This window comes from Pteropus medius, unplaced genomic scaffold, assembly GCF_902729225.1.
Source record: "Pteropus medius unplaced genomic scaffold, Ma_sr-lr_union100, whole genome shotgun sequence".
NCBI lineage: Eukaryota > Metazoa > Chordata > Mammalia > Chiroptera > Pteropodidae > Pteropus > Pteropus medius.
The window spans coordinates 19,291,710-19,314,703 of record NW_024342471.1 but is presented as its reverse complement, the minus strand read 5'-3'; the positions used below and the strand labels follow the sequence as shown (position 1 = coordinate 19,314,703).

Here is a 22,994-nt window from a genome sequence, read left to right as displayed (position 1 = left end):
GGCCCACAGGGTTTGGTTCAGAGAGAGCCACACAACTCAACGTAAGCCGACAAGAACCAGTCCTGGGACTTTTATAGGAAGATAAAGCACTTACTTTTTCTGAATCGCTAGACTGATAAGGTAACAATAAAAGTAGTAGCAGTAATAGCAGTAATAAAATAATAGCTAATATTACAGAGCATTAGACGTGTGTGCTGCTGTGTAGTGGTTCACATACATATTCATTAACTCAATTAACCTTCCAGAAAGACATGGAAAAACCAGTGGGATCATTCAAGCACCTGGATCCAGCTGTGCCTGAAGCAAGACCACTCCTGGAATTTTCTTTTTTTTACATGAGCTAATAAATTCTCTTTCGCTTAAACCGGTTTGAGCTGGGTTTCTGTCCTCTGGAACCGAGAGAGCCCTGACTAATCCACTTGCTTTCCGGACATTATCTAACCTTCTATCTCTCCATCATTACCGTAGCCATGGTGGCACGCCCATTAACTGTTTTATGCCTGTCACTGACTCACAGGTTTCTGCTGCAGCTCTTGGTCCATCCTGCTCATACAGAGGTGGCGGGTCAGCCCCCTTTCCCACACACCCCAAGCAGCAGAGTGGGTGTGCGGGTGTGTATGCACACCCTTGTTCCAGGAAGGTGCCCTGTAGGGTTTGCTCGGCCTCGAAACAGGCCTCATTATTAGTGTGATGACTGTTAATAGCAATGTCAGCTCCCGCACTGGCCAGCTGCTTTGCATACACGGTGATCTCATCCAGTCCTCCCAACAACCCTGTGAGGCAGGCATTGTCATCCCATTTCAGAGATGAAACAATGAGGACCAGAGAAGCAAGTCCTGAGTCACGCAGCTCCCCAGCGGCAGAGTCCGCACTCCCTAACTCCAGAGCTGTGCCCCTTCCACGACGCGAGGCTCACTGACCCCGGGCGTGCCCTCGAGGTCAGCTTGGTTTATCATAGATGTGTTGAATCTGTATGCGTGAAGAATACACATATGTAGGTATTATGCAGGTGTGAACGTGTATAGAATGGACGTGTGTGATATGTGTGTAGACTCTACATGTGTGTACAGTATATATGTAGAACTATGTGAATATAAAATATAGATGTATATGTGTAGAATCTGTATGTATATAGAATATATATATATGTATAAAATATATGTGTAGGTTCTGTGTATGTAGAATATATTTATGTGCATATAGTATATGTGTAGGATCTGTACGTATATAAAATACATATGTGTATATAATATATATGTATGGTCTATATGTATATAGACTATATATGTGTATGTAATATAAGTGTAAGATCTATATGTATGCAGAATATATGTGTGTGTGTGTGTGATATATATATATATGTGTGTGTGTGTGTGTGTGTGTGTGTGTAGGACCTATACATATGTAGAATATATTTATATGTGTATAAAATATATATGCATGGTGTATATGTATGTAGAATACATTAAATGTGTATATAATATGTGTATAAAATATATGTATATACATATGTGTGCAGGGTCTATATGTATGTGGATATATGTATATGTATATATGGTATCTGAGTAGAATCTATATGTAGAATATACGTATATATAATACATGCGTAGGGTCTATACGTATGTAGAATATATGTGTGTATATAGCATGTGTGGAATCTATATGTATGTAGAGTGTGTGTGTGTGTCTCACATGTGTGTAGAATCTCCTTGGTTTTGCCCATCCTGTCTCTGGGTAGCAGGTAGGTTGTGCAATGAGAGAAAACAGTGACCATTTCTTCGAAGCCACCTCTATCGCTACTGCCCTGGGCCAGCCACTGTCACCTCCTCCCTGGCTTCCCTGCTTCTGCCCACAGTCCATTCTCTGCCGGGGGCCAGAGGATCCTTTTCGGACCTAGAGTGGATGAGGGCCTCCTCTGCCCAGAACCGTCCATGGCTCCCACCCACTCAGAGGGAAGCCCAAGTCCACATAACAGCCTACATGGCCTGCTTGGTCTGGCCCCTTCCGACCTCCCTGACCTCATCCACCTCCTCCTCCTGCCCAGCCACAGTGGCCTCTGTCATGCCCGGCACTCTCCAGCCTCTGGGCCTTTGCATCTGCAGTTCCTCTGCCTCAGATGTGACTTCACTGAAGTCTCAGCTGAAATGTCACCTCCCCGGAGAGGCCTTCCCTGATCACCCTGTCTAGAGCACCGGCCCTGGTTCGCTCTAGCTTCTCATCTGGCCTTGCTATCCTCAAGATCCTCCCATGCGGCATTCTGTATTGGGTGCACTGCTCATTGGTCCAGTGCCTGTCTCTCCCACTAGAACTTCAACACCATGAGCACAGAGACGGAGCGTCCCCCACCACCTAGCACAGTGCCTGGAGCATAGTAGGTGCTCGGCTGTGGTCTACGAATGAAGAAGTATTAGCCAGTCACAAACCCAGCCAGGATTCAGGTCAGCCTTTGCCTTGTTGAATCTGTTCTCAGCCACACAGGCTTTCCAAGGCCTCACCTGGTCTCTCTCCCACGCTGTCCTCTCTCCACACACAGCCCCCTCCATGATCTCACCCCCAGAAAAGGCTCAGGCTTCCTCCTGGGGGCTCTCTGTTCTGGCCTGACTGTGGTTGTTGTCCTTCAGGTCCACAGGGTCAGAGGGTGACATCTCAAACAGCCTCCCAGCCCAACTTCCCCCCACCCCCCAGGATCACTGCCATCTTTCTTATGCTCAGGGTTCTGTCTCTTCTTCGCCTTGCACAGAGGTGAGGCAGTGAGAAGGAAGTGGGCAGGAAAGCAGCCCCCACCCTGCCATGTCCATACACCGGATTCCAGAACCTTCCCAGACGGACACAACGGAAGATGCCAGGCCTGCGCTGCAGGACTCCAGGGCTGACCTGAACCACAAGCTCATCCTGCTCTATTTCCTTCTCGTTTGGGGCTAGAAGGGAACAAACAGAACCTTTCTCTGCTTGCATTTAATCGTTTATTTTTAAAAGGAGCAAAAAGGGAAGTGTCCAGAGCACTTCAGGGCGTGCTGAGCCTCAGGAGGAAATTCTGCCTTCTGGGGCAGTCCCTCCTGCTCTGCCGGAACAGGGTGTTCCGAGTAGCTGAATGTCCGGATAACGGAGGATGACCTCCTTAACCAGGGAACGGAAAAGCGTGGCCTGCGGTTGACTCTGACCAACCAAGGAGCTCTGTTAGGCCAACATTTTTCTTATTTTAGCAGCATTATTGAGTTATAATCCACACACCATACAATTCACCGATTTACAGCGTACAAGTCAATGGTTTTCAGTACATTCACAGAATTGTGCAACTGTCACCACAGGCCGTTTGACCCACCCCCCAAATACCCCAGAGCCATTAGCAGTCACTCGCCATTTCCCCTCACCCCAACCCCTGGCAGCTACCGATCTACTTTTTGTGTCCATAAATTTGCCTATTCCGGACATTTAATATAAACGGAATCCTACATTATATGGCTTTTTGTGTCCGAGTTCTTTCGCCTAACACGTTTTCAAGGTTCCTCCACGCTGCAGCACGGGTCAGTACTTCACTCTGTTTTGTCGCTAAGCAGCCGTCCATTGTATAGATACACCGCATTTTGCTTATCCACTCATCAGTTGATGGACATGTGGGCTGCTTCCATGTTTGAGTCGTCATGAGGAATGCTGCCGTGAACATTCACGTGCAAGTTTTTATGTGGACATAGGTTTTCAATTCTCTTTGGTATCTACCTAGGAGTGGAATTGCTGGATCGCACGGTAACCATGTTTAACCTTCTCGGGAACTGCCAGACTGTTTTTTCAAAGTGGCTGCACCGTTCTTACCATCCCACCAGCAGTGTAGGGTTCCTGTGTCTCCTCATTCTCTCTGACACTCGTTACTATCCGTTTTTTTTTATCATAGCCATTCTAGAAGGTGTGGGGTGGTGGGCCGATGGTTTTCTTAATTGGAAAATCGGGAACGTTGATATAAAGATCTGGATTTCTGGCTTCTCTTGAGGACGATGGCTTTCTGGCATGACTAGGGTGCAGTCGCCACGGAAATTGAGTCACAGCTGCCTCTCCAGGTCCCCACGATCATCATCCAGTCACTTCCCTTGTTGAAAGAGCTGGGATCCTCTACTAGTTAGGCTTGTGATGCTCATTTGAGCCCAGCTGAGGTTTGCAAAGACAATGAACCTTCAATGTTTGGCCTTTCTGGAATCATCAAGCTGCAAACATGTTTTAGTGTTCCACAAAGACGTCCTATGCTCTCACAATGGCCATGGCATGGTGCATTGTTCCTATTTCTGGATGAGGAAACTGAGGCTTTTAGAGAAGGAAATGACCTGCACTGGGTCACACGCTGATGAGGGCCAGAGCTGGGATCTGGGGCCAGTGGTCTGGCCCCACAGCCATGTGTCTACCGTGATATCACGAGGCCCCTCAAGGTCCTTTAGTCTCTCTCCTCATATCCTAATACCTTAACTTTGCAGGGGGAGGCCCTGGATTAAGATATATTCTTGAAAGAACTGTATTTGGGTGAATAAGCCTAGAAAGGCCACAGCGCTTCCACCTGAGAGTCTCAGACAGCTCTGCTCTGTACAGGTACAGGCACATATTCAATGTCACATATTCAAGTCCTCGATTGACTGACTGTATTCACTGGACCTCGAGCTCCAGGGGACGGGGGCCTTACCTGTTTGTTCACTTCTACGTCCCCTATGAAAAGCACCTGCTGACACACAGTATCTACTATGGAAATATCTGATGCATGAATGAGCTGAAAATAAATTTTAAAATAGAATTTCCAATTTTGTTAAATGATTAACTAAATATGATTTAATTTCTATGCCAGACTGCTTGGGTTCAAGTCATGGCTCCTTCCCTTTATTAGCAAGGTACTCAACCTGTCTGGACTTCATTTTCCTCATCTACAATATGGAGATAAGCATGGTACCCACCTCAAAGTTAGTACATAAAAGTGTTCAGGACACTGTTAGAACTGGTAGCTAACATCATATCGTCACCATTATCATCATCATTATCATTATTTGTTTCCATCTGTGAAGCAGGCCAGGGGCTTCCAGGACCAAGGTGAATGAAGGTGCTATCTCAGGGTGACTCAGGTTCTGGGCTGCATCATGGAGAGTTCGCAGGAAGGGTCATGGTGTCCTTTGAGAAGTATAAGGAACCGACTCATCGATGAGCATGAGGGGAAGTGAATGAATGGTGGTTAGCACGAGCTGGAAAACGCACATTCGCTTGAGTTGCTCAATCTATCCGGTGACAGCAAGGCCCTCCGATTCCCTGAGAGAGCCAGGTATGGGTCCTGGGGGCCAGGAAGGTGTTCGGGGCACAGTGTCGAAGTGATAAGAGTCTGGCTGGGTGAGGCGGGAAGCCCCAGACCCAGGCCTGAAGGCTGGAGGCACTGGAGGGCGTGGGAGAATCCCCATGGCCTCAAGCTGGAGGCCCCGGAGCCTGTGACACTGCGGGGTCTTTGGAAGGAGGAGTGAACACTTCCTGGGCTGTTGCTGGCTCAATGTGGGGTGTCCCTCAGCCTCCCGCCTTCCTAGGACCCATCTTTCACTTCCAAAGAGAAAGGCACTTTCCTCCCAAGACCGGGACTCTGATGCCTCCCCGACACCTTGGGGGAGTCTCAGGGCTTCATGCTTCTCCTTAGAGTTTCTGTATCTGTTTTGGTTGAATCCTTTATTTCCACCCCAGTCTCACCTCTCGAGGCTGCCAGTCTCATTTTTCCCCAACCACCTTGTCAGCCCAAGTTCCTTTACCCCTCTCTCCAAGTAATAATAACAATGGCAAAAACAGCATTTACCATGTGGCTGTACAGGTGCTGTGCCTGTTACTTTACAGGAAATAACTCGTTTAATCCTCATAACACTCTGTGAAACAGGTGGCCCCATTACCACCCCCAGATCACAGATGGAGAAACCAAGGCACAGAAGGACAAAGTCTGAACTTTATGGAAGAGCTGGCAGGTGGTCTCCTGGGAGTCCTCCTGCCTGAGCTTTGAGTACATCCTCAGGCCACAAATATGTCTGGCAGCCAGACGAGGACCCTGGTGTCCGACCTCTCTGGCAGTGACAGTGAGCCCCTCTGTGTTACTTAGAAAGCAAGAAGGAAATGTCAAGGGCAATTTGGAAAAAAAAACTCATCCATGGGCTTTGGCATTTTGGCTGAAAGAATAAAAACCCAACCTACAGAGGCTTTAAAAATAAGGACACTTATTATCTCATATACCCCCGGAAGTGAGGGAGAATCAGGGCCTGGTTAATTCAGCCCTTTAGTGACATCCGCAAGGACCCAAGTACTGGGACTTGGGCTTTGCCCTCCAGCTGGCTCTCCTCCTTGACTCCATATGGCTGCCACTTCTCCTAACATCATGACATCTCCCCACTAGAGAGGGAAAGCGCCTGTTTCTTTTTTTCCCTTTATCCAAGAACTTTTATATATAAAATGTTTTAATATTGGTATCATTGAGAACTTTACATAATGTTTTATAAATGCTCTTTTTAATTGTAGTGAGAGCATTAGACGTGAGATCTATTTTTTAAATGAATTTTTAAGTGTACAATACAATACTGTTGGCTGCAGATGAAACTTATAGCAGATCTCTAGAACTTAATTCATCTCGCACAACTAAAACTTTATGCCTGTTGGACAGCAACTCCCCATTTCCCTATGACGGCCACCGTTCTCCCTGCTTCTGAGTTTTGCTAGTTTAGATACTTCATGTAAGTGGAATCATACAGTATTTGTCCTTCTGCCACTGGCTTATTTGACTTAGCATAATGATCCAGCGATTCCACTTCCGGGTATCTATCCAAAAGAATTGAAATCAGGATCTCGAAAAGTTATTTGTACTCCCGTGTTCACTGTGGCATTACTCGCAATAGCCAAGAAGATGTGGAAACAACCTAAATGTCCATCGACAGACGAATGGATCAAGAAACTATGGTATTTACATGCAACAGAACAGTATTCAACCTTAAAAAGGAAGGAAATCCCACGTTATATGAAGGACAATAAGACCCTGACCATTTTGAAGAGCAAGGGAACCTTTCCCAGAATTCCCAGCGATACCTTTGGCCGGAATTACATCCCAGTGCAGGCTGAACCAATCACTGGCAAAAGGAAAGAGGTCACTGTGATTAGTTTAAAACAACTGGAACCCGCCCCTCGGAGCCTGGCTGAAGCCCATCTTCCCTGAGTCTGTGAGATGGGACAGGAGAGTGTCTGAGCAAAACAGGGTGTGGGAAGAATGGCTAAAACAAGGAGGAAGTGGGAAGAATGGCTAAAACAAGGAATAGCTCATTGCTGCTGCCAGCACATCTGTCTTGCGCTATCTGGACCCTCTGATTCTATGCTTTTGATCTGCTTCTCCCCCTTCCTCCGTGTTCCTTCAACAAACTCCCTTCCTGCTGAAGTTAGCCAGATCTGACTCTCATGAAACACTCAAAGTTCCCAAACAATCGTCCTCAGCCCCATTATCACATTATCACTACTGTATTTATTGAGCATTTGCTATGTGCTAGGCCCTATGCAAAGCACTTCTCTGCCTACACCAGAGACTCTCAGCTACGGTGATTTGCCCCACAGGGGACATTCAGCAATGTCTGATGATGTCTGCGTTGTCAATAACCTGGGCAGGGAGTCTGTTTGCATCTAGTGTGTAGAGAAGAAATGGATGCTGCTAAACCTTCCTGCGATGCACAGGATGGCCCCGCAACAGAGAACGGTCTGGCCCCAATGCCAGTAGTATAGTGGCTGAGATCCCTCTCCCGACCAAGTCTTGAGGGAAGACTCCTGATTAGGATACTTCACAGGGAAGTCCCAGTCCAGAATGCCCTTCGCGTCCAGATTGAAAAACCTTGCCTTACACTATCAAGCAGAGAATGGCCGAGAAGCCTCCCTTATGTGCCCGGGCCCAAACTGAGCTGCGATGGGGCCACAGGCCAGCCTCAGCCCCCAGGAGCTTGAGCTCATTTTACTTCTTTAGGTGATTCTATTCACCTCCTGCCTTGTTCCAAAAGTTGCTTGAGGCAGCCAAAACCAGTGATCATTACTGGTATTATCCGTGAGCGAGAAAGGAAATACACACAGTTCGATAGATGGATAGATATTCAAAGAAGTTCCTCAAGAGGAAATTCACCTGGAGCCATGGACAGGTGGGCAGTGGGATGACAAGAGGTACATTCAGGAGAAAGCTCATTAACTATCAGGAATTCTAGTAGGGGCAAGTAATGGAAACCTAACCCAAAGTGGGTTTCAAAAGAGAGAATGAGAGAAAAATTTAGTGGCTTATGTAACTAAGAAGTTCAGGGCTAGGTCTGCTTCAGACACAGCTGGATCCAGGGGCATCGGTGATGCTTTTAGGATGCGGGCTGTCTCCTTCTCTCAGCTGTGCTTTGCCCCGTGTTGGCTGTATTTGCAGGCAGTCTGTGCTTCATGGTGGCATAGTGGCCACAGATGCTCCGGGCTGACATCCCACTGGCTCAGCCACCTCGAGACAACAACATCTTCTATTCCGCAGAATGAGGTTCTGTTGGCTTTGATTGGTTCATGTGCCCACCCCCAATCAATGTAGCTAGGGGTCTGGGAAGTTCTGATGGGCAAGCCTGGCCCAGGAGTCTAACCCTGGGAATTGGGTCAGCCCACCTGACCCAGGCGGACCAAGGGCAGGGTGACACCCCGGGAAATATTAGAGTGAGGGCAATGAGCTGTAAATGCAGCATCTTCCACAGATACCCACGGAAGCTGACAAGGACCTGCGCTGAGCCTGGCCTCAAGCCCAGAAATGAAGCTGTCACCTTTCTGCCCTCGGGGAGGAGGGGAAGATATAAATAAGTGTAATTCAAAGCTCTGTGTGATATGTCCTGGGAGAAAGAAACAAACAAAAGGCTATAGACATTAGAGGCAAAGCCTCCGGACTCATCCCTGAGGTGAGAAAGGGCACTCCACTGCCAGGCGAGGCTTGAGCGAGTCTGAGGAAGTGTGAAGGGACAGGGTGTGTCTGAGGAACCAAGGGTCATCTGCTTGGTTGGCTGCACGGGGGACGAGGCTGCAGAGGTCAAGGAGATGGTGCAGGGCCCAGCTTACTCAGCCAAGGTGTTTAAACTTCGTCCAGGTGGCAGCAGGAGCACCGACGGTTCTAGAGCAGAGCAGAGACAGGATCTAGAGTCTTGTTTTCGGAGGATGAGCTCGACAGGTGTGGAAGAAGGAAGGCTGGAACAGGGAGGACTGTCGGGCAGCTGTCACAATTGTCCTGAGGCAGGTACGGGGCGTCTGAACCAGGACGAGGCAGTGGGGAGGTGGCAGGTAGCGCTTTCCTTGTTCATCTGCCTCCAAAACACGTTAACTCAACACACCTCAAGCTGAGCATGGCATCTGCCCCCAGGCCTGCTTCTTCCCCCAATATCCCCGTTATAGAAAGTGGTCCCATCAGCCTCCCAGTTACTCAACCAGAAGCCGCAGATTGTCCTGGACTCCGCCCTTTCCCCATGACCTCCGTAGCACACCTAGCGGACAACGCTGTGGCTCCAACTCTCAAAATACACCCTGAATGCCACTTCTCACTGCCGCCGTGCCCCAAGTCACTGCCCCCGGTTCCCCATCTCCACCCTCGTTGTCCCCATCCCGGCGTCATTCTCCCCAGAGCAGCCAGAGGGAACCTCTAAAAGGACAACGTCTCCTTTTGTGACATGAATTTCAAAGGCAGTTCCTGTGCGGTCCTCCTCTGGTGGGTCTCCATCACACTTAGAAGGAAGTCCAAAATTCCCGGGCCCGGAGGCTCTGCGGATCTGGACCCGTGGCCCCTCGACCTCGCCTCCCCCACTCTCTCTCCCTCCCTCAGCTCCAGCCCCACTGGCCTCCTCGCTGTCTGCAAAAGGCCAAGCCATGCGCTACTCAAGGACTTTTCATTGTCCCCAGGGGGCAAGGCACATAGTAGGTGCTCAATAAATGTGGGCTGAACGGAAGCCTGGGAGATGGAGGCCTGAAGCCTGGCAGCAGTGGGGTGGCGGGGGACAGTGGGCAGACGCCACGGTTACCCAGTTATGTTAAACGAAGCCCTCGTACACCAGCCGATACCCGAGGAAGGGACCATGGCCACCCCAGGCTCATCCCCCACATCCGCTGAGCATCCCTGGCACTCGCAGCCATCCCCACAGGGCTGAGAGTCAGGAGAGAAGGAGGGCAGAGGAAGCCTGTCCTTTGCCTGGGCCCAATATCCCTCTCCAGCTCCTGGCCCTCCTCGGGAAGTCAGGGACACGGGGTGCAGCGGGGGGCCCAGAGCTGATGACCAGGTGGCAGGGGGCTGGACGCGAGGACCTTGGGAGATCACCACACCACCAATTAGCCTCTGAAATCTAAGTCTCTCCTTTCGTTCTTTCTTAGAAAGATTAAAAGATCGCAAAGCTGCCTCCTTGACAAACACGCTGGACTTGACCAGTATTTGCCCAACGGCTCCTTGTGCCGTTGGTAGGACGTTTCTGTTTGAGCTGCCAAGTGGACTTGTCCAACACCAGAGGGTTCTGTTTGCTGTTACCAACAGGGGGACAGGAATCCTGGACATGGGACGTGGTCAGGCCCCAATATTGGGGAATGTCCTGAGAGCAGAGACCATTAGAGCCACTGAATAAGCCATGGCCAGGTGGGGGAACCAAGCCCCCTTGCAGGGGCATGACCCTGCCAGCGCATAGCAACTGCCAGAGCCAACCTGTTTTCAAATACGGAGACAGAAGACAGGAAGTGTCGGGCCAATGAGGGCTAAGCAGATCCGGAAGTGGAGAACAATGTGCAGAAAAGGGAATGGGGACTCCGGTTCCCACGTGGTGGGCTGGTGCTTTCGGTTGCCCAGCTCCCAGCCGACTCCCAGCTACAACACAGCTAATTCTCAGCCACGCTTACTACGTGTCAGGCCGTGTTCCAGCATTTTACACGTGTGACTACAATTCACTGAGCACTGACCATATGCAGGACATTGTTCTAGACATTAGCAGTGAGCAAAACATCTCAAACTTCCTGCTTTTATGGAGGTGACGCTCTAATGCTGCAGCAAATAAATATAACACGTAGTGCGACAGAGGGTGATTAAGTGTTTTGGAGAAAGATAAAGAAGAGGGAGGGTCCATTTACGGGAAGGATTATCAGTGGCACAACATAATTGAGAGGCGGGTATTATCATTATTCCCAGTTTGCAGATGAGGAAACCGGGCACAGAGAGGCAGTGTGACTTGCCCAAGGTCACTCAGCTGTTAAGTGGCTGAGACAAGATGTAAACCTAAGCCCTCTGGCTCCAGAGTCCTGATTCCTGGGAGGAGGACAGCGGGTCCTCTGTCTTTAGCACAGACACCGACCTCCACACACAGCCCTGGGACAGGAAAGGACTTGGCGGGGAGCCAGGATGAGGAGGATGAGAACTGGCTTTGGCCTTGGATCAGCTCCCAAACTTCCAGCCTTGGAAGGCATTTCTCCTCCCAAGGCCTCAGTTTCCACTTCTGCAAAATGGGGAACTGTAATTCCTGGAATGGGGGCACCCTGAGGTCATGGCTGGGAAACTCCTTCGTGAAACGGGCCGTGGTAACACCCCAACAGCTGCCATGCTTGCCCTGCAGCTCACTCTCCACCGGCAGCCAGAGGCAACTCCATAAAACGCAGTCAGACCTTGTCACTCCCAGATGCAGACCCTCCAACGACTCCATCTCAGAACGAAGTTCCAACTCCGCACCCTGGCCCGTGGGTGGCCCCTGATGTCCTCTCCCCTCGGTCACTCTACTGCAGCTGCCCTGGCCTCCTGGGTGCTCCTGTACAACACCCAGCTCCGTCTTGCCTCTGGCTTTTGTGCTAGCCTTCCTCTCTGCCTGAACTGGTGCTGAGCGGCTCCCCGTCCCGTTTCCTCCTATATAGGCAACAGGACTCGCCCCGAAGCCAGGGCTCTGCTGTCCCCTTGGTGTCAAGACGCTCCACAGACAGACTCAGACGGAGACAGAGACACGTGCAGAGAAGGGCAGACTCACTCAGCACACAAGGCACACAGAGTTGGAGACACACATGGAGCAGATACACATAGAGCCACAGATACACCAGGGAGATGCACTCACTCAGACAGACACAATAGACGCTGATAGCCACAAGCCTGCTCAGACACACTGCCACAGTGTGCAAGACATGCATGGACACACTTAGAGCCAGTGTCAGACATATACATTCCCTTCCATACACACTCGCCCACACACGCACTCCAGCATCTCTCACACACACACATTCTCTCTCTCCGTCTCTCTCTCTCTGTCTGTCTCTGTCTCTGTCTCTCTCTTTCTCTCTCTCTTTTTCTCTCTCTCCAGCATCACACACACCTCCCTCAGGCACCCGGAACAGCCCTGTGCCAAGTGTCCTGGGACGGGGACCGCCTGCAGCCAGCCATGGCGGGAACGTGTCCTGGAGAACAATGCCTCCCCACCACACCACCTGCGCAGACACAAGGAGCCATTGTCAGCCTGGTGCTCGCCACAGGGCAGCCTCTCAATAGCGCGGTGCAGTGCAGGCATGTGGGGGCGGAAGGCTGGCGGCTCCCCAGGCCCGCCTGCTCCCACCCTCCCACCCCAGGACCCCACCTCCTCCAGAGCCTCCTGCCTGGTCCTGTAGACCCCAAGGGGCTTAACCCCCTGACCCACCTTCCCTCCCCAACCCCTCAGGGCTGAGTAACTCACCTCAAGGGGCAGCTAGGGATTACAAGGGGTGGGGCCTGGTGGTCAGCACTGTGGAACGCAGATTCAAACACACATGCTGTGTGACCCTGGGCGAGTCACTTTGGCTCTCTGCACCTCAGCTACCTCACCTGTAAAATGGGCTCATGCTGTCAGCTGTCTCACAGGATTGGTGGGAGGATGAACTGAGTCAGAGCATACAAAACGCCAAGGCAGTGGGGACAGGCCTGAGATCCAGGAGGCCTGAGCTCCAGTGCCAGCCCTACTGCTTCCTTGCCATAAGGCCCTGGGCAATTGATGTCCCCTCTCTGTACATCGTTCTTCTCACCATGCAAATGGGGATGATCATTATCCCTCCCTCTGAGAGGTATCCGTTCTGTGAAATGCTTACGCACAGCTGGGGTCTGGCACACAGTAGGCACTCAATCAGCGCTGGCCATGATCATTATCTTACATGGACTGGGGCTTGTTTATCCATTTATCCCTTCTTTGCATTCATCTGACTAGTGTTTTCTGTGTACCTACTATGTGCTGTGACCAGTGCTGAGCACCTCACCCTGAAGTCGCTCCGTCTCCCTAGGCCACAGTGGGCTCCTCACTGATGTTTGTTGATGGACTCAATGAGAGAAGGTGGTTCAGTGATTATCATCACTTCATACCCCGAGGAAATCAGCTCAGAGTGGTCATGTGACCCGGGTCAGCCTCTTAGGGGCTTGTGACATCTGGCCAAGGCCCTTTGTAAAGCGGTACAGGCCCACCGATCCCCACCCCGCGAGCAGGGCTGTGGTGAGGACAGAGCAGGGCACAAAGGGAGGGTGCCGCTCAGTGAGCGAGACGGCGCAGGGCCACCTTGGCAGGGGGGTCCCCATCTTTTTAGGACCTGCTCCTCCTTGTCCCCAGGTCTCTGCTCAAATGGAACCTCCCCGCTCCTAACCCCCACTGCCACGCCTATTCATTTCATTAGCTCCACCTGACTTCAGATGATGTCTTTAGTGGCTTGTCTGGTTTTTTATCTCCTCCTGAACTGGGGTTTCTTGACCTTGGCACTCCTGACGCTGGGGCCAGATCCTCCTCTGCTGTGAACCACTGTCCTGCGCATCGTAGGATTAGTTTAGCAGCAGCGCTGGCCTCTACGCACTAGATGACAGTCGCGTCCCCTCCCCCACCCAGTTGTGACACCACGAATGCCTCCAAACATTGCCAGTGTCCCTGCGGGACAAAATGGTAACCAGCTGAGAAGGGCTGGCAAGGATTTTTATCTGCTTGGCTTCCTGCCATCTGCCCCAGTGTCTGCAGTAAGCATTCAGTGCACACTCGTCAAATGAATCTTGAACAGACGAATCCCACGGACGCTTGCCATTCCCCTGTCCCGGATTACCCTTCCGCCCCTTTGTCTGGTGGACTCCTAGTCACACTTCAAGGCCTTAGCAGGCACCGTGTAAGAGGAAAGTGGCTGAGCAGAGACGGCTGAAGAGGAGAGCACCTGCTCTGTGTCCCTCTGAAAGGGGCACCCATGACGCACTCCGGCCTTCTATGTCCTACAGGAATGTGGGCCTACTAGTATAGCCGGATCTTCCCATTTTTTTCAAGAGAAGCCAGAGAAATGGATTTTATATGAAATCTCCTGGAATTTCAAATGTTGGCAACAGATTCACATTTTTAGAAAATACTTCAAGGGCCAAACCAAACATACTCCCGGCCTGGATTTGGCCTGTGGGCGGCCGGTCAGCAAGGTCTGCTCTAGGGGGTTCAACGGGTATGGTCACCTTCGAGTGTGATAAAATGGCAGGACACAGTCCTTCCTGGTGTCCCACTTGCATCCCCGTCTCTGTAGCAGTGTGGGAGGGGTCCTCACATAACAGGCAGCTCCGATGGGCAGAGGCGAAACCCCCACCTCTAGGCAAGACCCACAAGCAACGAACGTCCCAGCCCACCCTAGACCGGCTGTAGGCCCAGCTCAACCCAGGGTCGGGGGCAGATGTGTGGGTGGAGGGTCTCATCCCCAGACTGTGGAAGACATTTGTGGCTCCAAAATTCCCATACATCAGGCTCAGGGGAGACCAGCCGTCATGCCAGGGCTATTTACCCCAGACTCTCTGGCCTCTCTAAGAAGTAAAAACAGGGAAACCAAGGCAGGACTGGGCCTAATGGTCTCTTGGGCAGGCTCGGAGGAGCCAGGAGGCAGACTTCTCTGGAAAGTCCCTCTCCTTCAGAACTGGTTGGGTGCCAGGGAGAGAGAACACCCGGGGTCTCCTAGTCTCTGAGGCTCCAGCCACATCCAGTAGCTCCTCAAGCCTCTGCCCTTCCTGGGATAGAACTTTCCAGAAACAGAAGTTGAAAAAGCCCCTCTCTGAGAACTCTGGGTCCCCTTCATGGGAACTGCAGGACTGCAGAACAGGGGCATGAACCCCAGTCCCAAGGCCCAAAGTTGGCCGGAGACCCTCAAAGCCAAAGCCAGCTCTCCCACCACCCATAACCCTCTCGAGGGTCTGAAGGGCTCCACCCACCATTTCCCTCAGCCAGACCCTACACCAGCCAGGCCCAGGTCATATCAGATACTGGTACCATCATTCAGGAGGCCAAGAGTCTCACAGACCAGACTTCAAAGCCTCACCTCTTTGTGTGAGCTGAGGCAGGCCACCTGGGCGCTCCAGCCTTGATTCTGTATCCGTAAAAGGCATCCTTCTGTTGTAGGAAGTCAATGAGCCCGTGACACACGGCTGGTGCTGGAAAGAGAGAAAAGATAGTAACATTTAGTGAGCAAGTACTCTGTGCTGGTACTGAGCAATCTACACTCTTCATCCTCACCAAATAACCCTGCACTTGCTCACTCAATGAACATTTGATGAGTACCTACTATGTGCCAGGCTCTGAAGACTTAATGGAGAATGACACAGAACTGAACGAGCTTATTATAGTCTAGAGTGTGGGGAGAAATCAACTCCCAAAATCATAACATCAAGTAGTGGGGAAAAAGTTAATGCTGGGTAAAGGGACAAAGAGTAACAGGAGGAATTTAAAAGAGGAGGTCAGAGCAGGCCTCTTGGGGACATATAAACAGAGACCCAGATAGGGAGAAAGAGGGGTATCTGGGGGAAGGATGCTGCAGGCAGCGGGAACAGCAAGTTCAAAGGCCCTGAGGCAGGGGAGAGAGAGAACAGAAGGAGATGAGGTTGTAAGGGGGAAGGTGGACCACGCAGGGCCTGCTAGGCCACAGGGAGGACTTTGGTTTTTCTGACAAGTGAGGTGGGAGCCACCTGAGGATTTTAAGCAGGGGAGGGTCATGACCTGATTTCCTATTACTATCCCCATCTCAGAGATGAGGAAGCTGAGGATCGGAGAGATGAAGTCACTTGCCCAGGGTCACACAGCCATTGAATGGCAGAGGTGGAATTTGAACCCATATCTGTGTAACTTCCAAGGCCAGAATCTTTTTAATTCCTTGACTACCTCTGGTTCTGGCGTGAGTCAGGAGGCCGGATCAGATGGGAAGAGAGGGGACCTCTCGGGGCTGCTCTCTGCAGCCTTGTGCCTCTGCCTGACACACCACATCTCCTCCCCACTCATGCCTTCTCCCTTGCCCTCAGCCATTTCATAGCTGTCTGGGGCCTGGGTGAGCTCCTAATATTTAAGACCCTTCCTTCCCATGTGCAGACTAGATTTTCAGTGATGGATAAAAGAGGCCATTCAAAGGACCAAAGGAGGGTGACAGGCAAGGGCCCAGAGTCCCTGGGGCAGCTGTGACTCTGCCTCTAATTTGCAGAGTAGCTAGATGAATCCCTGGTCTCCAAAGTCATGTTTGCTTCAAGGATAATCACTTTCTTTTTCTTGTAAAAGGAAGAGAAATTGTCAGCTGGGTGGTTTCATTCTGAGCTTGTCGATGTCTTTCCAGTAACTGAAGAGCAGGGGCCGGGCCACTGCCTGGAGGCTGCCTGTGGAGGCTTCGGGGGGCCGTGGTTGATGCCACCTGGCCCCCCTTGCATCACCCCCCTCTCCGCACCCCTTCCGCCTACTCCTATAATTGTGGTATTTGGTTTCCCTTCTATACCAAATGTGAAACTCTCCTGGAGGTAATGCAGAAGGGAATCGGTGTCAATCTCTGAACTGTGGTTGAATGAAGGTATTCTTAGGCGCCTACTTGCGAGGGTGGTGAACTTCTGGTGCTAAAAGCAGAATTGCTTTTCAGTAAATGTTATTACTCAAAAGGAAGTTGTCACCACTGCCGCCACCTCTAGCCTCTTTCAACTGCCACTCTGTCTGTCAGGACCAAGGCGGGAGCGGGGTCTGTCAGCAGCTCCCAGTGACCCCACCAAGCCCCCGGGGGAAGCTCTGGCTGTCTTGGCTGACCCTGGCCCACTGAAGCTGAAGTTCAACACCCAAGGCCTGCCCAGGCATCATATCCCAAGGTGCCAGCTGTTTGCTGAATCAGCATTTAAGTCTCCAAGCTTGAATGTTCTTGGCTGGGTAGAGCTGGAGCTGAGGGTGGGATTGGGGGCACAAAGGAACGCTGTCATTTGTTTTGTTTTTTTTTTTTAGAACTGTTGTCTATCTTGGCAACTTATCTCTCGTAATCCCTGTTTTCTCTTCTCTAAAATGGGAGATAATGACACCTCAACAGAAAGAGCTAAGCACAGTAATTGGCCGTAGTAGATGGTCAATAAATGGTAAGGTTATTGTGAATAGTGAAAACGACACTGGATTTAAGTCAGACAGACCAGGGTTCAGATCTCAGCTCCACCATGACAGGTTGCATGACCTTAGACAAGTCCATTGTCTTCTCTGAGCCTCAGTTTTCTCCTGTAGGAAGTAGGGATAATAACGATACCTATTGTGCAAGATTGCTGGGGGAATTAGTGAGTTAGAGCATATAAACCATCAGGCACACAGTAGGTATGCAATAAGCACAAGTTCCATTCCTTCTCTTTCTTGACTTAGAGAGGCTAGCCCCTGGGCTGTTGGTACACCTGAGCCACCCAGTCCACAGGCAATGGCTGAGTTCTGCCTTCACTGAGAAACTTCTATGAAAGTATACACCAGAATCTGGAGAGCAGACAAGACCCAACCAGGCTAACCTCAGTTCAGCCCCTTCAGGACACATTCTGATTGTGAGAAGGGACACAAACCACGGGATGGATGGACAGTCACAGTCCCAACCTACAGCTCTCAGATGACACCTCGAGTTCCCTTCCTCCACCTGCCACAGCCCTGAAAAGTAACAATTATGCGAATGAGCACTGTGCATTTCATGGATCATCTTGTTGAGTCTCCACAGCGACCTCTCAAGACAGGTCTCCTCATTGCTCAGCCACTCGCAAGTGTGGGAGCTGAGGCTCAGGGAGGCGAGAGGTCTGGTCAGCTGAGATTTAAACCCAGAAACTTCATTGTCAAGCCACACACTTCACCACTACAATATGTCTAATGAGATTCTGATGGTGCCTCCATGTTACCAAAGACACAATTATATTCAGACATGTCTGGATATAAAAAATTGTATTTGTGTTCTTCAATAATTTTTTTTTATTTTGAGATTATTGTAGATTCACAAAAAGTTGGAAGAAATAAACGGAGAGACCCCACGTACCCTCTCCCCAGTTTTCTCTAGTGATAACACCTTGCGGAACCATAGAACAACATCACAACCAGGATGTTGACCCTGACACAGCCAAGATGCAGAACATCTCCAACACCCTTTCACAGCCCACCCTGAACTCCTTGCCCACCCCCAACTCTGTCCCCGACCCCCGGCAACCACTAATCTGTTCTACATTCCTATAATTAATTGTATGAGCTCAAGACTGTCATATAACTGGAATTATATGGCATGCAAGCCTTTGGGATTGACTTTTTTTACTCAACATAATTCCCTAAAGAGTCATCCAAATTGTTGTGTGAATCGATATTTGGTTCCTTTTTATTGATGGATAGCATTCCATAGTATGGATGCACCACAGTTTATTCGCTGTTGAAAGGCATCTGGGGTGCTTCCAGGTTTTGCCTGCTATGAATCAAACTACTATGAACACTTGTGTACAGGTTTTTGCATGAACACAAGTTTCCATTTCTATGTCCAGGAGTGTAATTTCTGGGTCATATGGTAGTTTTTAAGAAATTGCCTAACTGTTTTCCAGAACATTGTACCATTTTACATTCCCACTAGGAATGTGTGAGTGATCCAGTTTCTCCAATGCTCGTCAGCATTCAGTGTTCTCATCATTTTTTGTTTTAGTCATTCTGATAGGTGTGCAGTAATATCTCATTGTGGTTTTACTTTGTATTTCCTTAATGGCTAATGACATCGAAATTCTTTTCATGTGCATATTTGCATCTGTGCATCCTCTTCAGTGAAATGTCTGTTCCTGCCTTCTGTTCATTTTCTAATTGTATTTTTTTTAATTGCTGATTTTTTAGTGTTCCTGATACATTCTAGATACTAGCCCTTTGTCAGATATGTTGTTTGCAAATATTTTCTCTCAGACTGTAGTTTGTCTTTTCATCCTCTTAAAAGGCCTTTCACAAAGCGAAAGGTTTTAATTTTGATGAGGCACAACTTATCAATTTTTCCTTTTATGAATCATGATTTTGGTGTTCAAGTCTAATAATTCTTTGCCTAGCCCTAGACCCCAACGATTGATTTTCTTTTAACTATAAAACCTCCGTAAATGTTTTATGTTTTACATTTAAGTCTATGATTCATTTCGAGTTAAATTTTATACAAGATCTGAGGTTTGAGTCAAGAATTTGCTTTGTTTTTTGTCATTTTCTTTTGTTCTGTTGCCTACAGATATCCGATTGCCCCATCAAGATTTACTGAAAAGGTTATCTTCCATTGCATTTCTTTTCACCTTGTCAAAAATAAGCTGGGCATGTTTGTGTGGGTCTATTTCTGAGTCCTGTACTCTCGTCCATTGATTCTATGTCTATCCCTCTGCCAATACTACGCTGCCTTGATTACTGTGTAGTAAACTTTAATATTGGGTGGAATGATTCCTCCCAGTCTATAGGAAATTGTACATCATATTTTAATTTATTGACAAATGGGGTGGCAAAGCTCTGTTCCTCAACTTATTCATTTAAAAAGAGAAGACTGAGGCAGAGCTGGCCACGTGGCTGCCAAAGAGTCATGCTCCTCCTCTAAAGTGTAGAGTGGTAGGTAAGTAGCTGCCCAGCCAGGTGACTACATTACGCAATTGCCTTTGCATCCAGGTGGCACCATGTGACTAGTTCTGGCCAATGGAACGTGAGGAGAAATGTATACATGTGTGTCATTCAGGGTGGATGGGTCCTTCTCCACCGTCTCTCCTCTCACTGGCTGGATGTTGATCCCCAGGGTGACTTTGGAAGCTACCAGTCGAAGATGGCAGAGTCCCCATTAGTCAGGATACCTGAATGACTATGTGAAGCAGAGCTCTTTCTCCGTGTGGCCATCCCAACAACCAACAATGTCTGCGTTTATAAATGAAATGTTATAACACTATTAAATTTTAAAAGTTAAAATAAAAAATACAACATACAAAATACCTATCCATGTACAACTGAAACGATTTCATATATCCCTGACATAGTCACAGTTTGGGAACTATATAGTCTAAACCCTGTGTTATATGCTAGTCCACGTTCCTCCTCCTTCAACTAGGAAAACAGAAGCCCAGGGAGGGGAGGGATTTGCCCAAGGTCACACATTAAATCCAGGGCTGCATCCAAGTAATTCCACTAGTTAAATATAACTTAGTTCCATGAACCTTTGATTCCTTCTTTTAAGAATGGACAAGTCTGAGCGTGTGTCACTCGAGACTCCAAATGGACGATTATAAAGACAAATCATAATTAATAATTCCTTATGGGGCAGGTCAGAGAGCTTCCGGGGCAGGGCGGCGCCTCTGAGCTCTGTTTTTGGAGAGAAGTAATTTTAAGACTTCCCGCCTTTCTTGAGGGGTGGGGGAGCAATTTAAAATAAGCCTAATAAACATGGTTCATGCAGCTGTACCTGTGGAATGAAGCTCTCACTCCAGAAGCCTCTCAGCCTTTATGATGTGGCATCTGTCTGTGTACTGAGGTTAAAGAAGAAAAACAAAGACCAGGAGGGATTCATGGCAAAAAATAACATGAACAACAATAATTCCTTGTGGAACCGAGTGGGTCAATTCTTTGCGGTTGCTGAACTGAATGGGTCAAAAGGCATCAGAAAAAGTGACTTTGGAGGAGAAAGGGCAGCCAAGGGCCCTGGTGTCAGATTCACAGACCCTGGTGCAAGCCTGCTCTGTTCGGAATAGCTGGGAACAAAGTCAGTCCTCAGCCACTGACTTTGCCACTCTGTGCCTCAGTTTCCCCACCTATGAAACGGGCATAATAGTACCTATCACTTAGGACTATTTGAAAATAACATCTCCAGAAGGCTCTGGGGTCCGCCCAGGTAGGAATCTCTGTGGCTCGGTCACTGTGCCCCACATCGCACCCCCATCATGCCCAGGTTCACTGTGACCACAGGAGCCTTGGGCCCAGCTTGACAGGTTAAGTCTCAAAGTTAAGTTGTAGCAAAGTTAACTTGCTGACTTGCCAGCAACTTCCCGCCCTGGGCTGTAGAGGGGCCAAGCAAGGGAGGGAAAACAAAGGCTTTTGTTTGCCCAGCCTCAGACAAAGGTGAGAAACAGCAACTCCTGCCCAATCCTGTAGAAGCACCCAGAGCTGTCTGCTCAGGCTTGGAGCCAGATGAGTCAAGTCAGAACATCCTAGTGGGAGACTCAGAGCTCAGGGGTGGGAAGCGATGCTGAGAGAAATGTCCACCATCTATCTATCCATTCATTCATCCATCTCATCATCATCATCATCATCCATTCATTCATCCATCTCATCCATTTATCATCACCTATTCCATCATTCATCATCCATTCCATTCATTCCATCCATCCATCCATTCATCCATCACCACCCATCCATCCATCTATCCATCAATCCATCCATCCATCCATCCATTTATCCATTACCCATCCATACATTCCACAAGGACATATTAAGCATTATGGGGAGCCAGGCCCTGGATTGGACACAGGGGAAACAGCTGCAAATAAAGTCCTTGCCCTCAAGGAACTGATATTCTAAGCAGGGAGATGGACAACAAACAATTATATAAACATTTAATATAATGACAGAGGCTGAGAAGTGCTAGGCAGAAAAATAAATCAAGAAGAGTGAATGCAGAGCTACTGTCAATGGAGTAGTCAAGGAGGGCAGGCAAGAAGTGATGGGCCAGATCTGGTGGGAGAAGAGCAAGTGCAAAGGCCCTGAGGCAGGATTTAGATTGGCATGCTGGAGCAACAGCCTAGAGACCAGTCAAGCCAACATGAAGGGAAGGAATGAGGGTGGAGGTGAATCGGAGGATAAAGCTAGAAGGGCCCTCCTTGGAATAGGGAGACCCAGCTCCAGGTCTGGTTCTGTATAGTCAAGGGATAATTCTTTTCCCTCTCGAGACCTCAGAGTTCCTTTTTACATAATGAAGTCCTAGGTGAGATTGTCCTTTCCCATCTGCGGCTCTGTCATTTAAAAAAATATGGCCTTATTCTTGCCTTAGGATCCAGAGGAACAGGGTGTGGACTGTGAGAGTGAAGACCACAGGGTCTGGAGTCAACGTATTTAATCTCTCTGAGCCTCAGTGTTCCGAGCCATAAAATAGGACTAATAATACCTCCTCACAGAGCTCTTACCAGGAGTTGATTAGATGCTACAGGGAAAGTGTCTATTCTGGGCACCTTCCCTAGCTACTATTTAGGTAAGACAGTGACTGTAGATTCTGCTGACCCTCCAGCTCAGAGGCAGAGTGTGAAGCTCTCAGATGCCCCTCTGTGGTACTGCTGGCCTTGGCTGGCAGGGCAAGGCTGGCACAAGCCTGAGGCCTGGGTCTCCAATGATCGGTTCTAATCACGAGGGGATTACTGGAGAGAAACATGGATAGAGGCCTTCAAGCAGCTCAGAGGCCTCCACCCTAGACAGGCAGCTCAGCACCAGTACAAAGCTCTCTTGGGGTAGGCAGCAAACGTTCCCACCTGGCTCCACCACGTCCAACGCTATGACCTTGGGCTGTCCTTTTCCTTCTCTGGGCCTCAGTTTCCAAGTCAGAAGCATCGCTCGGTTCTCCTCCCACTTCATCTGATCCTTTCCTGTCTCAGGGCCTTTGCACTTGCTGAGTTGGCCACCTGCTATGCTCTTTCCAAAGTTAGCTCCTTTTCTTCCTTTAGGACTCAGCTCAAATGTCACCTCAGGGAGACCATCCCTGACATAATCCCTGCCCCTAGCTCTGAGGGACACTGG

General features: G+C 49.4%; 1 long non-coding RNA gene across 2 annotated transcripts in view; it reads right to left on the bottom strand.

Moving 5' to 3' along the window:
• Positions 1 to 2,949: 2,949 nt before the first annotated feature.
• The window catches only part of LOC120603801 (uncharacterized), a 151,658-nt gene continuing 131,613 nt past the window's right edge, over positions 2,950 to 22,994 (bottom strand). Inside the window, exons 3-5 of one of the 2 annotated variants that reach the window (XR_005653137.1) lie at positions 17,765 to 17,897; positions 15,307 to 15,418; positions 2,950 to 9,136 (exon numbers count right to left, since the gene is read on the bottom strand). This is a non-coding gene — a long non-coding RNA (uncharacterized LOC120603801). The remainder of the gene's footprint in view (positions 9,137 to 15,306; positions 15,419 to 17,764; positions 17,898 to 22,994) is intronic. The other variant, XR_005653136.1, reaches the window with a different exon arrangement.